Source organism: Triturus cristatus, chromosome 9, assembly GCF_964204655.1.
Source record: "Triturus cristatus chromosome 9, aTriCri1.1, whole genome shotgun sequence".
NCBI lineage: Eukaryota > Metazoa > Chordata > Amphibia > Caudata > Salamandridae > Triturus > Triturus cristatus.
The window spans coordinates 1,292,469,198-1,292,487,627 of NC_140592.1; positions in this window are offsets into that span (position 1 = coordinate 1,292,469,198).

An 18,430-nucleotide genomic window follows, 5' to 3' on the forward strand; every position below is an offset into this window, starting at 1 on the left:
TCTCAAATCCTCTTCTATTTCATTAAAAAATTCTGACATGCAGACTGAAACATGCACTTTCAATACCAGCAGCAGTTTTCCCTGGTGAGCAGTAGCTTTACTACAGTGATCTAATGAGCAAAAAGAGTGCTAACATTCTGAATTTATGGCAAATGTGTGACACATCTGAATGCCTTCTTGATGGAATCAAAGTAAAAAACTGAAAGTATTTCCTACTGAGGAGACTGCAGTAAATGAGGAAATTAGGAAACTTCATAACAAATAAGTCTCCCAAGATGGCCACCAGAGACAAAAGAGCCCAAATGTAGCCCAAATATCACCCAGATGTAGCCCAAGTATAGCCCAATGACAGAATGTCCCAGAGTGTTCTTAAAAACAACTAGAGCGCTTACTGACTTCATTATGACAAAAGTATGGCACACCTGAAGCCATCTTGATTGGAATAAACTGGTAACACTTAAAACATTTAATTTAAAAAGGAACAAAATGAGGGGTTTCATTTTGCCATAGAAAGTATGATTAGTGCTGCAGAAAGAAAAATTAGGGCACATTTTGAGTGACTTCTCAAATCCTCTTCTATTTCATTAAAAAATTCTGACATGCAGACTGAAACATGCACTTTTAATACCAGGAGCAGACTTCCATGGTGAACAGTAGTTTTACTACAGTGATCTAATGAGCAACTAGAGTGCTAACATTCAGAATTTATGGCAAATGTGTGACATATCTGAATACCTTCATGATGGAATCAAAGTAAAAAACTGAAAGCATTTCCTACTGAGGAGACTGCAGTACATGAGGAAATTAGGAAACTTCATAACAAATAAATCTCCCAAGATGGCCACCGGAGACAAAAGAGCCCAAATGTAGCCCAAAATCACCCAGATGTAGCCCAAATATAGCCCAATGACAGAAGTGTGCAAAACACTTATTATTTTGTGTTTTTGCAGTGTTATATAGTGCAGACTTGTCAGGTATTGGAGTGCTTTACATGAGCATTGGTTACATCACACAAGAACAAATTCATTTTGGTTGTAGACATGGGGAGACTAAGTGATTTGACCAGAATCACAGAATGTCGAGCTGAAGCAGAAACTCCAACCTGGTTCCCCAGTTGCAAAGTCTGCAGTTCTGGAAGTAACACCACATCCTCTCCCCTAAGTGCAACATTTAATCAAGTGGTCAACTGGATAAAAAAACATAAAGATAACAAATAATTTAAAAGTGCTTTGTCGCTATTTGAAAACTCAGAAAATATGTCCTTATTTTATTCTTTTAGAGCACTAACCATAATTTTGATGCCAATAAGACCCTCTCATATATGTAATTTCTAAAGGAAATGCTCTAGGTATTACAGCTTTGATTACATCTAGATGACGTCAGGCGTTCCACACTTTTGTAATAAATATAGAATGTTAGCAATCTAGTTGTTCATTAGGATACTGTTGAGAGGCAGAGGCCAGGGGCACGGACTCTGAAAATTGAAGGCAGGTAGGAGGGTGCAAAGGCAACAATTTAACCACACTGAGCAGGCAGGAAGGGCCGTGGCAGCACAACAGACTATGGAGGGCAGTGGAAAGGGGGGCAGGGGCAACAAACCAACAATACAGGACTTGCAAGAGAGGCTGTGGCAATGTAATAGACCATTGTGGGCAGAAGGAAGAGGCAATGGTAGTACAACCATACATGCCAACAGACCCGATTCAGCCAGGAAACGTCCAATGTTTTTAAGCTCAAATGGGCTTTATTTGATCTGTCTCCTGTCTACAATCTCCTCTTTTTCAATGTAACTCAAAGGGGAAAATCAATACCCCAGTTTTTTTTCAAAATCTCCCTCTTACCAAGTTCAAAATGTTCGCAAGTATGGTACATTGGATCATGGAAGGAAATGGGGTAGGGACATGGACTTGGATAACAGAGGACAGGAGGGACATGGAGAGGTGCACCAAACTGACCCTGCAGGGCAGGCATCAGGGTTTGCAGCAGCACAATACACCACACAGGGCATGCGGGACGGGGGTGCCGCACAACAATCCATAGAAAGCAAGAGGGAGGGGACAGGACCATGCACATGGACAACAGAGAACAGAGGGGCAAGAGGCAATGGTAGCTAGCTGACCATAATGGACAGACAGGAGAGAAAGCTGCAGCATAACAGACCATAAAGGGCAGGAGGGACGGATCAGGGGCATTACAATGGAACAGACAAGCCAGGAGGGAGGGAGTAGGGGTCTGCACATGTAAACAGAGGGCTGGGGGCAAGGGGGCAGGGCAGGAGCAGCAAGATAGCCATGGAGGTCAGGCAGGATGGGCACTAGAAGCAAGACACACCATGAAGAGCAACAGTGAGACTGTGATGGCATACACACAGACCATAGAGGGAAGGTGGGAGGGGGTCAGGGGCAGCTAACTGACCACACAGGGAAGGTGGGAGGGGCCATGGCAGCACAGAAGACCATGCATGGCAAGTGGGAGGGTTAGTGGCAGCACAATGGCTATGATGGGCAAGAAGGAGGGTGCAGGGGCATGCACAAAGGACGATGGAGGATAGAAGGGAGGGTCAGGACCTGTGCACAGACATGGAAGTTCAGGGGAAGGGGCCTCACAACAGACCTCACGGGGCAGGCAGGAGGAGCAGTTGCAGCACAACAGACCAGGGAGGGCAGAAGGGTGTGGCAGTACAATGGACCATGTAGGACAGGAGGAAGAGGATAGGGGCATGGCAGGGTGGAGGTGGTAGGGACAGGTTACAGTCATCTGACAATGCTAGGCAGGTGGGAGGGGAGTGGCAGCTCAACAGAACACTCAGAGTAGATAGGAGTGGCAGGTCCATGGAACATGGTGGGGAAAAAAGGATGGAGCAGGGACATGCACAAAGACATCGGAGGGCAGGGGGAAGGAGAATAGGGGCAGCAAGCTAAGCACAGAGTTTAAGCAGGAGGACAATGATGGGGCATAGAATTGGGCAATGGAGGGCAGGAGGAGTGGACTGGTACATCATACTAAATTGAGGGCAGTGGCAGCACATCAGACCATGCATGGCAGGAGGGAGGAGGCTAGTCCATGGATTCACACAACAGAGGATAGGGAGGAGGGGGATGGGGCAGCAAGCTAACTGTTCAGAGAAGGCGGGTATTAGGAACTTTATTGTTTTTAAAACGTGTGTCTGTGCAAACTACTTAAAATATGAACAAGTACGCAGCATAATCTCACTTTTATTCAGGAAGAAGAGGACGTTTGTGACTGTGACTCCGGGCTCAATTGGCAGAAACACCCCCTGACCCTCCACCCCCTATCGCAAAATGTAATGCCCGTGAAAAGGGTAGGTGAACACAGTGTTATATAGAACATAGTCCTGAGAGCACGATTGAAAATGAAAACTAGATATAGTGTATGGTCTAAACTATGCACCAAAAAGTGTGATATAAGATGAACCGGGCGTGAAATATAATATGCAATACATTGTGCGCAATGACAGATTCATTGGAGAGCGCGAGATAGCACAGGCACTAGCGCGTGCTATGCGATATGCGCCTTGGAGTGTAATATGCACAGGGCAGTGTTGTGTAACCTAACTAGTCTCTAAAGTTGTAATATAAAATATGTGCTGGGGAGTGTAACGATGCATATGCACTGTGACAAAGATATGGATCCCAGATTGTAATATGTATGGCATAGCACTGTGCGTTATAACATAGGCATCGAGGAAGGCACGTTAGATGGGGCAATATAACCCGTGTGAAGACAAGTGTGGCATGACATATTCACGGGGTGGTGTTACAGTGCACATGGGCTAGAGAGTGTCATAGTGTTGGACTTGGCCCTTTTTCCCTGAATTTTTTCGTTTTTGTAGTGTTAAGGTGCAGGTGCTCCCTTCACCCAAGATGGCTGCCACAGGCCCCTGCTACTGCAGAGTGGCCTGTTCTAGTAGCACCCTAGCTGCCAGGAGCTGGCTGGAACCCCACAACAATGTTGCGACTCCAGCCCGCCTTTTTGTCCCATAGGTAGAGTGGGGAAGCTCCTGGAATGTGCTGGAACCTTCTAGAAGGGAGGTGTGGTTTTTCTTTTGCCGCCTTGGCTAGGGGTCACCTGACATAGGGCTACTTAAGAGAGGGAGGGAAACTTTTGTGGTGAGTTGGCCATTGGGGTGAAGCAGAGCTGGAAGAATCCACCAGGAGTGTAGGCGGTAGGGCCTAGCCAGGGACTTATGCCTCTGAGAGTGACAGGATCTAGGTGCTGCCTCTTAAGTGAGTGAGGGACCCTGTGAAACCCACTGGTCTTGCCCAGCAGTAGGAGGACCCAGAGACTCTCTGCCCAGCCTGACTAGGAAGGATCTAGTCGCCCTCTCCATTCCTAACCCCCTGTAATAGAACCCCTTAAGGGCGCCAGATACATCTGCGCCAATAAGACTTCATCTAACAGCTGAGAACCAAGACTGAATACTGAGACTGCGTGTCCAGACTGAACTCTAAAACCTATTCACCAAGCACTGAGACTGCGTGTCCAGACTGAACTCTAAAACCTATCTACCAAGCACTGAGACTGCGTGTCCAGACTGAACTCTAAAACCTATCCACCAAGCACTGAGACTGCGTGTCCAGACTGACCCCTGAACCCTGATGCAAAGCTGACTGGAGAACCACCGGGGATCGACCAGGTATTAGCGCTGTGACCCCTGCGCTCCCTGCCCTGGTCTGGGACCCCCGCAGCGTGTTCCGCTGAGCACAGAACCCCATCCTTAATTTGAGCCCCCCCCCGGTGACGACGAAGCCAGCGCGCTCACCGCCGTGGCCTGGAGGCCTGGAGAAGTGCCCTGCCGTGTCACGAGGCCCGCGGAGAAGCCCAGGGCCCTGTCGCAGCTGCGGGAGGAGGTGTGCGAGGCCGGGGCCGAGTTCCCCCATCATCGTGGGAGCGGACGCCTGCTGACGCCGAGATCGAGGTAAGCTCGGAGGCTGAGATCGCCCCCGGTGCGCCCCCTGCAGGTTGGGAGCCACACCGCACCCTTAGCCGGGTTTCCTCTCCGTGGGATTTCCCCCCCCCTGACTTCGCGACGGAAGAGACCCCGCCGAGGGATCCTTTCCGTGTGCCCCCTCGAGCGGTACTGAAGCGCGGTGCCCGACGAACTGCACCGGAGCCCAGAGACTTGCTCCTCGAGTCCCGTGGCGCTCCCCGCTGGAAGCTCCGCTCCAAAGTACTGAGAGTCATTGATTACGAGTGGCGCTTTGGGTTATATGCTCCGCTCCAAAGTACTGAGAGGCATTGATTACGAATGGCGCTTTCTGTTCTATGCTCCACTCCAAAGTACTGAGAGTCATTGAGTACGAGTGGCGCCTTGTGTTATACGCTCCGCTCCAAAGTACTGAGAGTCATTGATTACGAGTGGCGCTTTGTTTTTACATGCCCTGCTTTAAAGTCTTACGTGCGATTGATTCCGAATAGCGCTCTGTGATTCATATGCCATGTTGAAGTGTTACGTGCTATTGATTCCGAGTAGCACGTTGTTATTCATATGCCAGGTTGAAGTGTTACGTGCTATTGATTCCGAGTAGCGCGCTATTATTCATGTGCCATATTGAAGTGTTGAACGCTATTGATTACGAGTAGCGCTCTGTTATTTATATTCTCTATTACAGTGCTATGTGCGAGAGATTACGAGTAGTTCTCCATGCTAGGTGACCCGTTCTGAGGTCGTCACCGGTTAGCGCACCCAACGCGCGTGTACAGCTACGTGAGTGGTAGTTGTGCCCCAGGCAGTACTGTTATTTCATGAATTGCATATGTGGTACGAACCGCCTTTATAGCTCCTGACTGATATGTATATCGCTAGCTATTGTATTATCAGCTTATGAAATGTACTGCTACCTCATGAACTGCATCTAACGTGATCTACTTGGATAAACTTGAGTATTTACATAACTCCTAGCTCTTCCCTCTGGCTATACAATTCACAGACTTGATAGGGAGCACAGTAGAGGAGGGGGCATAGCTATCATCCTGAAATCGGATTTTAACTGTCGCATTTCTGGGAATCCTCTATCAGACTGCGAAAACATGTTTTTTTTCTATTGGTTTTACCCATACTTGCACCTTTTCCGGTATCTTAATCTATCGCCCTCCAGGGCCTTTAGGAAAGTTTTGCACTGATCTTCCCGAGTCTATAGCTGATCTAGTTCAGTCCTTGTCCAATTTCTCTATGTTGGGAGATTTTAATCTGCATTTTGACAATCTCGCTCTACCAGTCATTTGCAAGTTTGTAAATAATATGGAATCTTTCCAGTTATTCCAAAAGGTCAAAGGCCACACACACGCTATGGGCCATCTACTTGACCCTATTTTTACTAATGCTATTGACCTCCAGGTCGGAAATTCCAACCCGTTACCTTGGACAGACCATCATCTTATCTCCTTTACCTGGACCCAACAGACGAGTATTAGATCAGTTATTACCCCTACTAAAGTGCTTCGTCCATGGTCACAACTCCCATTAGAACGTTGGGTAGCGATACTTAATGACACTAGACCGGCACCAGAGCCTAATCCAACCACTGCCCATTCTAATCTGGAAAATTGGCTGAGCTCTTCCTTGGACATAGTACTCCCTAAGAAATGTTTCAAGGATAAAAATGGAGCTAACAAGAATGACTGGTACACTCCTAAATTACGTACACTTAAGCAGGCTTGTAAGCGATCGGAGAGGAAATGGAGAAGGGACTATTCCATCTCTCATAAAATAATTTACAGGGAAAACATCAGAAAGTACAAAGAGGAAATTAAGTATGCTCAATCCCTCTACTATGAAAATCTAATACTGTCAGCCTCTAATTCTTCCCGGGAACTATTCCGTATAGTAAATTCTCTTATTAAACCCCCTTCCCCCCCACACTTTGTGTGAGGACATGTTAGCTCGCTGCAACCAGCTAGCTTCTTTTTTCTATAATAAAATTCAACAGATTTATATATCCTTTCGCCAAACTCTTTCCACAGATGCCCTATCATCTAACAACATAGGAGGCACTGACAACTGTACTTTAACTGCCTTCCCTATTATGGATCTTCCGTCTCTTAAAGAAATACTTGGCCAGTTGAAGTCAGGCTCCCCTAAGGACTCTGTTTCGCCCCTTACATTAAACTCCATCTTAGACACAGTTTCTACTGTTATCTTGGATGTGATCAACGCTTCATTTCAGAAAGGTATTGTTCCCCCTTCCTAGTGAAGGCATTGCTGAAAAAACCTAACCTGGACCCAGAGGTATTGGGAAACTATCGCCCTATCTCCCTTTTACCAGGCATCAGCAAAATTGCTGAAAGGTACATAAACAGGGTTCTGTCCAGGTTTTTGGAAACCAACAACTGCCTTCATCCGTCACAGACCGGTTTTAGACCTATGCAGGGTACAGAGACGCCCTCCTGACGGTAACTGAGGCCTTGGAAAAAATCTTGGATAACGGAGGCTGCGCTGCTATTATCCTTTTGGATCTCAGCGCAGCCTTCGACACAGTCAACCATCAGTTGCTCATCTATAGGCTCAAGCAGGTAGGAGTGACTAATCTGGCTCTTGAGTGGATTACCTCATTCTTGGAGGACAGATCTTTTCAAGTGTGTCACGGAGACTGTATCTCTGATCCTCAACCACTTCGATGTGGGGTTCCTCAGGGATCCTCCCTGTCCCCCACACTTTTTAACGTATATATGAGCCCGCTGGCAGAGGTTGTGGAACCGTTCGGTATTCAAATAGTCACTTATGCCGATGATACACAGTTGATTGTTGCCTTCAACCAGGTGAAGGACTCTACATTAGATTTTGCCCCGTGCCTGGAAGGAATATCAGCATGGATGGACCACTCTTTTTTGAAGCTTAACGGCTCAAAAACAGAGTTGATGTTTTTGGGTAACTCTACCATACCTAATTTAATATCTTTCTGGCCAAATTGTTTTGGTCCTCCCCCCTTCCCAAAGATCATATTAAAAGTCTGGGAGTATGGCTTGACCGTAAGCTTGATTTTGGGGAACAAGCAAGGAAGGTTGCTGGCAGCTGCTATGGATTATTGAGGATGACTCGGAAAATCATTCCTATCCTCCCTCCCAGTACAAGAAAGGTGGTAATTCAGGCCCTGATCTTATCAAGGCTGGATTATGCCAACGCCCTCTACCTGGGAGCACCGTGCTCCACGGTCAGGACATTGCAAGTTGTTCAGAACTGCGGCTCGCCAACTTCTGAACATCCCTAAGCGACAGTCAGCACGGCAAGCACTGACCACTTTGCACTGGCTGCCCATCCAGCAGAGAATACAGTTTAAGGCGCTCTGCATTTTACACAAGATTCTATCAGGCTCTGCCCCTTCTATTATTGGTTCTCTTGCATCCTTTTATCATCCTTCCAGACATCTTCGATCAGGTAATAAGTGGTTGGCAGTTGTTCTCAGAATCAGGAAAGTTCGTGCCGGTGGCCGATCCTTTTCTTACAATGCAGCACGGCTCTGGAACTCACTTCCTCTTGATATTCGATGCATAACCAACCATCTGGGTTTTCGCAAATGTTTAAAAACTTTTTTGTTCCCATAAACATCTACTACTCATTAGCTTTGGCCTCTAGCGCGGGGATGCCTTTGGTAACCATGCGCTCTATAAATATTTTTACAATTACAATTACAATTTACACACAGTCCTCTGGTGGCCCGACCGCTCGTGTCACGTTACCGCCCCATAGGGCCTGGAGACCCCAGGTCTTACACATAGCATATGCACTAGTTAGTGGAATACAACACAGAGGTGTGTGGCACTCAGCAGGCAATGGTGGGTGTAACACAGCATTGGGCTCTGCCTGGAGCGTGCTGTGACTCTCAAGTGATGTTCGTCCCCTTTCCAGAGAGTAAAATAAAAAGTATTACACATCCGGCAGTGGATGTGTGTTTTATTAACCATGAGGGGGGTTTCTTGCATAGTTTTGGTCGATTTTTTGTCGAATCCCCTTTGAATGGCTTGGTGTGCATGTGTATTAAATGTGCTCGTCAATAGCTACCCATGTTTGTATAAATAAACGACAAGGGTGTCTACCGGGATTAGGCACGGTAGGGCATCAGACATGTCAGAGCTTCACTAGTGGTGTAAATACATTCCACGTGGATTCATTGTATGCATAGTCGCCTTTTAATGAATATCACGCAAATCGTCATGGTGATAGGTACGTACGGTTTGTCCAGCATGTCCTAGGTGTGCCTATAAATATATATTTTTTAAAAATAATAAAAAACAGTGGCCGGCCCTGGGGATTGGGGTCAAAAAAATATAATTAGGAGACAGGCCCTGGGGGATGGGATCATCAGGGTCAATAAATTAGAATAAGAAGGGGAACCACACAGCCCCCTTCTTAAAAAATTAAAATAAATAAAAGACTGGCATTGCGCCGGAGGCCACGCCCCCTTCTTGCAGCACTCTTCAAACTCGCCCCCTGGCGAGTTGTAAATTGGGGAATTAATTCCTCTTCAATACTGAGGGTCCTTGAGGGCCAACTAGCCCAACAGGCATCTCCAGTATGCGCCAGGGAGCTGCGCTGCAGACAGGTGTTCTGAGGCCAAGCCCCTTTTTACACCTCTCTGCAACGCAGCTCTGTGGCGCTTACTGGAGGTACCTAGTGGTCTAGTTTGACCCTTAGGATTCAAGGGGACTTAATCTCTCAACTTAGAACAGCCACAGGGCGCGTTTACACAGTGGTGAAGGGAGGGGACGGGGCCTGAGGTGACGTGTGCAAACACGCACTATGGCACGTTTTAAATTGGGGATATAATTTCCCTTCACTACTGAGGGCCCCTGGGGGCTAACTAGCCCACCAAGTGCTTCCAGTAAGCGCCACTGAGCTGCATTGCAGAGAGGTGGTCCAGGCCGTGCCACTTTTTACACCTCTCTGCAACGCAGCTCTGTGGCACTTACTGGAGGTACCTAGTGGGCTAGTTGGACCCTAGGGACCCTCAGGATCCAAATGAACTTAATCTCCCAACTAAAACCGGACACAGGGCGTGTTTACACAGTGGTGAAGGGAGGGGACGAGGCCTGAGTTAACGTGTGCAAAAACACCCTGTGGCCTGTTTTAAGAGGTAGTTTTAATCCCCCTGCCCTATTATATACTAGGGGCTTACAGAGGAGGTCATGCTAATCACAGGGGGACCCCAACGCATAATGTTCCCTAGTGTATGTAGGTGTTTTCACTGTATTCTAAGTGTCTTTTAACATAGCACTGGCTCTAGGACTGGTTAGTCAGACTCAGTTACCACCAGTATCCGTCTGAAAAAGTTGAGGGTACAGGATGATTTTGCAACAAGGCTTCTTTCTGCTCTTCTTTGTGTTCTTTATGCACGTTATCCTTCTTCCTGCACTTTTCTTCGTCTTTGTTTATTTATTTATTTATTTATTTACGCAACTTTTATAGCGCGACAAATACCCGAAGGTGTCTCGGCGCTGTAGAGCAACTGGAATCTATCATCAAGTCATCCTCTTACTGATTAAACAGCCATGTTTTCAAGAGCCTGCGGAAGCTCATCAGATTCGGGGCAGTTTTGATGGCTAGTGGCAAGAGGTTCCAAAGTTTTGGAGTGGCCACAAGAAAGCGCCTGTCTCCCCAGGTGACCGATCTTGTGCGTGGCACCGGGAGGAGACTGTTATTGGCCGATCTTAATTGCCTCCTAGGAGTGTACAGCTGGAAAGCTTCAACCAGGAACCTAGGTCCAATGCCATGTACAGCCTTATAAGCAATACAGAGGGCCTTGAACTTGACGCGGCTCTCCACTCTCAGCCAATGAAGCTGACGAATACCAGGAGTGGTAGATTTGCGACGAGGGATGTTGAGAAGAATCCTAGCAGCCGCATTCTGAATACATTGCAGCTTCGTTGTGACACGCTTCTGGGTGTGAAGGAGAAGTGCATTCCCATAATCTATCCTGGAGAAGACTAGGGTAGAGACCAGGGTCTTCCCAGCTGACGGCGGGAGATAAGGCAGCAGCTTCTTGATTTTTTTCAAGATGAAAAAAGACGACGACACAACCTTGTTGGTGTGGAGGTCGAAAACCAACTTATTATCAAAGATCACTCCCAGGTTTCTGGTTTTTTCTACTGGGACAGGTGGTGGGGCAAGCTTTTCTGGCCACCAACCAAAGGACCATTCAGGGGAGAGTCTTCCGAAGGTCATGATCTCGGTCTTATCCGAATTGAGGCGAAGGCAGTTCAAAGCCATCCAGCTACTAACCTCAAGCATAGCTTTCTGAAAGTTGGCTGCTACCGTGAGACCATCCTTATGGATGCCCAGCACCAGCTGGGTATCGTCTGCATACGATGTAAGCTGTATCCCATAGGCCTTTATTATCCTCGCCAAGTCCGCTACATAGATATTAAAAAGCATGGGGCTTAGCGAGGAGCCTTGTGGGACTCCACAAGGGAGTGCAGAGATAGGGGAATAGAAATCTCCCAACTTTACTGTCTGGGTACGGTTTGCCAGGAACGATGAGATAAGATCCCTGGCGCAACCGTTAATCCCCAAAGCAGTGACACGGTCGACCAAGGTGGCATGGTCGACCGTGTCGAAAGCTGATGACAGATCCAGAAGGATAAGAACAGCCGCCCCTCCCTGGTCCATGATCACCCTGATCTCGTCAGAGGCCTTTATCAAGGCAGTCTCTGTTCCATGCCCTTTCCTAAACCCAAACTGCGTATCGTCGAGAAGCTGGTGAGTCTCGACGAACTCTGAGAGCTGTCTATTCATCAGGTATTCGCATACTTTGGCAGGAAAGGGCAGGCACGCGATCGGTCTGTAGCTTACAACAGCTGTGGGATCTAAGGAAGGTTTTTTCAGGAGGGGTTTTATGACAGCGTTCTTCCATATACTTGGAAATTGGCCTGTCGAAAAAGCAGTATTGCAGATCTCCATGAGAGGGCGGGAAATCACTTCTGTGAGTTTTGACATCACGGATGGGGGACAAGGATCCAGTGGGGAGCCCGATTTGATGGTAGAGACGATTTTAATCACATCCTCATGTGAGGCAGGTAGAAAGCATGGAAAATGGTCATGGTTGTAGTAAGACAATGCTTCTTTCCCGCTACCACCTCTACATTCAGTTCTAGAGTTATCTTCAAAGGAAGCATATATATCTGCAACCTTTGTGATAAAGAAGGCTGCTAATTCGTTACAGAAAGCCTGTGAGGGCTCCACTTCCGGCCCGACAGGGGGGGTAGACAAGCTGGTGACAACAGAGAAGAGTTCTCTGGCCGAGTTAGCAGCGGTCTTAATTTGTGCCGAGAAAAATTCGGTTTTTCGGGCCAAGATTGCCTTTTTGTAAATCTGAAGGGCATCTTTATAAGTTTGTCTGGCTATGGGGCAATAGACCTTCCTCCAGCGCCTTTCTAGATTTCTGCAGTGTTGGCGATGTAGTCGAAGATCTTCATTGTACCAGGGGGCCGAGGGGGATACTCTGTTGGGCTTCGTAATTTTCTCTGGGGCCACTAGGTCAGCGGCGCTTCGGATCCAGTCCTGAAAAGCCGAGGCCGATAGTGCCGGAGTATTTCCACCCTGAGGACGGGAGGAAGCCAGGGAATGTAGCATCTGAGGCATATCTGCAGTTTTCCAGGCACGAGTGCCCATTCTGGTTCCCGGCCTGGAGACTAAAGGGGCAACAGGTCGTATGTCTATTTGAAAGATAATGGCCCTGTGGTCAGACCAAGTAATTGGGATGATATCTAATACAGATATACCAGGGTCATTCGTGAATAGACCATCAAGGGAATGTCCAGCTTGATGCGTAATGCCCTTGACTAGTTGGTGCAACCCTAAGTTGGAAAAGTCAGCTGTGAGTTGGGCAGTATCGGAGTTGTCCTGCTCTTCCAAGTGAAAATTAAAATCTCCCAATATAGTGTATGTATCAGAACATATAATATTGTCACTTAGGTCAGAAAGGGAGGAAAGAAAAGAATTACGGGGGCCAGGGGGACGATAAAGTATGACACCCTTTAGTGCCTGCTTGGGGGTAATGCTAATGGCAAAAGCGGCTGATTCGCAGTTAGCCGAGTTTATAGGATCAAGTGTGGTACGATATTTATCCTTAAAGATAATAGCAAGGCCGCCACCTCTTCCTACAGGCCTATCATGTCTGACAACACTGTACCCAACCGGAGTAGCATTACAGAAATCCGGACCAGACCCGGCATCTGCCCAGGTCTCAGTAGCAAACAGTAGATCCAGATCATGAGTGACGATAAATTCATTGATATAAAAGCTATGACATGGAAGTGAGCGCGTATTGATGAGCGCAGCTCGACATCCATGCAAAGCTCTGTTCACTACAACATAGGACCTGCCATCCTGTAGGCCAGAATGGGCAGGAATGCTGGATTGGGGGAGAAGATATCCACAGCCTGGACACACAAATAATCGAGTGGCCATCGCATCTTTCAAGGGGGCCGTAGTACAGGTCGGACAGATCTTACCAACATGCAACTCTTTTAAGTGCCGGGAAGAGTACATCAGTCGGGAGGCAGGGGTTATGGCCCTGGGCCGTGTCCGGCCGCGGACGGGCGCAGACGGGCTTGGCTTTGGCGCGGCTTCGGCGCGCGCCCGCTGCGCCAGCCCGCTGCGCCGTCTGAACATGGTACTCATTATATAGAACGTGAGGAGGGTGAGAGGCCAGCGCGACTAGAGCGCAGCCCCAGCCCACACCCAAGATGGCGCCCGCCGCCGCCTTCCCCAAAACAAAAGCGGTAAGGCGAGGCAAGAGAATGATAGTGCAGCGTGAGTAGGTGTCAGTGTGCCTGCTCTCAATTCCTTTGGACCTTTGAAACCTTTGAAATTCACAGAAAAAAACATAGGTTTCAGGCACGTTATAGTTAGGAATTAGCATTTCAAAAACCTCAGAAATTCACTGAAAAAACCATAGGTTTCAGGGGTGTTATAGTTAGCTGGACTTTTCACTTGTACAAAACCATTGAAATTCCCCCGTTATAGTTAGTTCAGCTAACTATAACTCGCGCGCCCGCAATGCACTGCTGATGACGTCACATATTACATCACTCATTACATGGTCAGTGACATCACTCATGACATCACTGATGACATCATCCTTGTGATAGAGTGGCAGACTTCCTCTCACCCTAATATAACCTTTGATACACACATTCAAAAATAGAGACTAACATTTTCAAAACAATGGACATACCAATACAAGTTACAACAACCTCTTCAGTAATTCTAAGATGCACATACACATCCACTCATTCACCAACAGTCCTATACAGTCACTCATACATGTACTCACTCATCATATGTACTCATACACCTATACATCCTGTTACACAATGCCACTCATCCATAGAGTTACTCACACACATAGTCACTCATGCTAATAACGAATCAAACATACATTTACTTGCATATACACTTATACACACACCACCACACTTACTTCTACGGAAACTTACACATACTTAGTCTTTTAAACAATCACTTATAGAAACACATACTTATTCATACAGGAACTCTTTCAATCTCTCACTCTCACATATACTCACTTATATACACCAATAGTCACATATACTAGTTTAAAACATATGTAGTTACTCATAAAAACACTATTGAGACAGTCATTCACTCACTAACACACCCTTACACACACTCATCCACCCATACAGTCCTGCACACATGCTGTCTTCAACACATACAAACAGTGAGTCACTCATTCATGCAACTATGCACTACGTAATACCCCCCACCGAACCATGCAGACACTCAGACTGATACTCAAAAAACCAACTAATAACCTATATAGACACCCATGTAGCTACTCACCAACCCATGCAGCCACTTATACACAAAGTGAGAGACTGATACAGATATTTACATATTTAAACATTACTCACTAAGCCATGTATTCACTATGATACACTTAATCAGTCAGTTACACAATCAATTTTTCAAAAACAAATCATCCATTTAGACACTTATATACCCATTTATTCTTCCATCGACCTTGAGATATACATATATAAAACATATTTAATTTTCAGAAAAACACACATTTACTGGATGATGTCATCAGCGATGTCATTTGAGATGTCATCAGTGATGTCATGAGTGATGTCACTGACCATGTCATGAGTGATGTAATATGTGACGTCATCAGCAGTGCATTGCGGGCGCGCGAGTTATAGTTAGCTTCATGAACTAACTATAACGGGGGAATTTCAATGGTTTTGTACAAGTGAAAAGTCCAGCTAACTATAACACCCCTGAAACCTATGTTTTTTTCAGTGAATTTCTGAGGTTTTTTAAATGCTAATTCCTAACTATAACGTGCCTGAAACCTATGGTTTTTTCTGTGAATATATATATATATGTAACACTCATAAACTTTTTTAAAACACTCAGTCACTGGATGATGTCATCAGTGATATCACTGACCATGTCATGAGTGATGTAATATGCTAGATCATAAGCAGTATATTGCTGGGGGCGCGAGCTATGGTTAGCTTAACTGCTCATTTTCACTGGATTTGTATGAGTGAACCCTGAGCCTAACTATAACGTCCCTATAACCTTTGGCTTTTTTTCAATGAGTTTATAATTTTTTTTAATTCTATTTCCGAACTTTTACGTCCCTGTAGTAACCTTTGTTTTTTTGAGTGAATTTCGAAGGTTTTTTAAATGCTAATTCCTAACTATAATGTACCGATAACCTTTGGTTATTTCATCAAATTCCAATTTTTTTTAAGGTAGAATTCATGTTTGCCGAGTGGTGGAGAAAGGGGTCTGGGCCTCCGACCAGCTTTCAGGGATCCCGCTGTGCAGGACTTACAGGACGTACCGGGAGGGCTTCCTGGCCCCCAAGGTCCCTCAGGAGCAAAGTGGACTTAATCGCCAAACCAGTAGTGTGTCAGATGGTGCATTTGTGGAGTGGTGGAGAAGAGGCTGGGCTTCCGATGACCTCTTAGCAATTCCTCTGTGTGGGACTTACTGGAGGTAACAGGATGGGTAGTTGACCCCAAGGGCATCCTTGGTGGGCAACTACCTCTCCTATTACCTCCAGTAAGTCCCACACAGCAGGATAGCGGAGAGGTTGTCAGGTGCCACATCCCCTGTCTCCACCACTCTGCAAACACACCTCCTGGTGCATTACTAGTAGGGGGATGAAGTCCTCTTGGCTCTTGAGGGTCCTGGGGGCCAACTATCCTTCTGTTATATCCAGTAAGACCCACACACAGGTGGATTGCTGAGAGGTCATCAGAGGGCACGCCCCCTTTCTCCACCACTCTGCAAATGCACCTCCTGGTGCACTCTGGTTGGGGAAAGAAGTCCACTTTAGTCCTGATGCCCTCAGGAGTAAAGTAGAAATCTTTCCCCAACAAGAAGCGCTCCAGGAGGTGTGTTTGCAGAGTGGTGGAGAAAGGGGCAATGGCCTCCAAGTCCTCTCAGCAATCGGCTGTCTGGGACTTACAAGAGGTAACAGGTGGGCTTGTTTGTCCATAGAGACTCAACATTCAAAGGGACTTCACCCCCCAACCACCACTGCACCAGGAGATGCGTTTGCAGAGTGGTGGTAAAAGGGGTTTCCCTCTCGCAACTTGCCGGAGGGTTTATATTTTTTAGGGACGGAGAGCTGACTAGCCCCCCCTTCCCTGGGCTGATTACAGACCGTGGACCCCATCCCCCAGGGCCTGCCCTTTTTTTACAATTTTTTTTAAAATATTTTTTTTTTCAAGGGAGAGGGGCCGAGCAGCCCCAGGGATCCCATCCCCTGGGCCAGGCCACTTCATTGAGGACAACTGCTGGCTTCCTTCCTCCTGCGGGAGCCAGCATTGCTTTTACACACAGGGAGCTGCTGAATGCAATGTACTGGGGGTGGGCCCCTCTGGACATGGCTGGAGTCGGCCCTGGGAGGTGGCTGTTCCAAGGGCCATTATTGGCTTCTGGAGTGGTGCCGTGCAGCCCCCCTCCTTAGTTGTACCCAAAGAAGGTAGTGGTCCCAAAGTAAACCCTTCATTATTTTATTATATTTACCCAGGAAGGTGGCAGTCCCTGGGGCTGTGAGGGGGCGGCGAGGCCCCCCACACTGAATTTCATTAAAGCCCTGTGGAGGTGGTGGTCCCCGGGGCTGCGGGGGGTCTGCACAGCCCCCGCAATGCATTATATTAAATTCCCAGGGAGGTAGTTGTTCCCGGGGCAGCAATGGGTCTGAGCAGCCCCCACACTATACTCAAGTAAAGCCCTGGGGAGGTGGTGGTCCCTGGAGCATCGGCGGGGTCCGTGCTGCCCTCCTGCACTCATTTGTAACAAAGCCCCGGGGAGGTGGCAGTCTACGGGGCTACTATGAGCTCCAGGAGGGGGGCCCCATGCGCCCCCTCCTTTTTCAGACCCCAATGTCCCTGGGACCTGGCCCAGCTGGTGGCCAAATAATATGAAAGCGCAAAACCGAGTTTCTTTTTTAAAAACTTGGACAGTTTGTGGATGTTTTTAATCAAATGCTTTTTTATTCATGGCAGGGTCTCTGGGAGACCCCTGCACTGGGGTCAGGGGCTCAGGGTATCCCTACCCTGGCCCCTTTTCTTTTTTTGTGGGACTTGGCTTCAAGCCAAGTCCCAAGGTGGCTGCCAACACTTCCTGGTTGAAGTGTTGAAAGACAATCAAATTTTAGTAGTGCACAGATATCTATTTTTTTAAGTTAGATATCAGAAAAACTACTGAACGAATTCACACCAAAAAGCACGCTTTCTGGACCAACATCTAGCTGTCTGTTTCCCAATTTGGTGTAATTCCGTTCAGCAGTTCGGGCTGCAGTCATGTTAAACAAAAAGGAAAAAAATCCCCATAGACTTAACATAGAGAAAACTTGTTTTGGGACCCCCCTTTTTTCTCGGTCCCCGCTTGACAGATCACCCCGAAACTTTCAACACAGCAGCTGAACCAAAAAGGGGACGTGTTGTGAAATGTTTGTGGAGATTCTTCGAGCAGGGCCAAAGTTATTGGGAAAACAAAAAACCCTTTTCCTATGGAAACGTTGGTCTTAACTATAACTACCTACTGGCGACTGCCAGCAGGTGACATATACATATATATATTCCAAAGTTCTTTAAGGACAATGGCCCCTTCGGTCCGAGGGCGTAGAAGAAATGCAGCACAGCCAGGCAACAGCAGGTTGTAAGTAGTCCTTTTTATTCAAACCACCAACAGTTCAACAAAGAGACCTGCATGTTTCAGCCAAAGCCTTCAACTGGGTCTTAGGGTATGTGTGTAAAGACAAGCTATTTGAAGAGAAACTTCCCTCCAAAATTACCTCCACAATTTAAAGGGACACACACAGATATTTATACATTTAAACATTTTACACATTGCACAAGCATAGAAACACTCAGATTTTCAAAATGTTTTTCATTAAATTCTCTCAAATCCCCACAAGTTGTT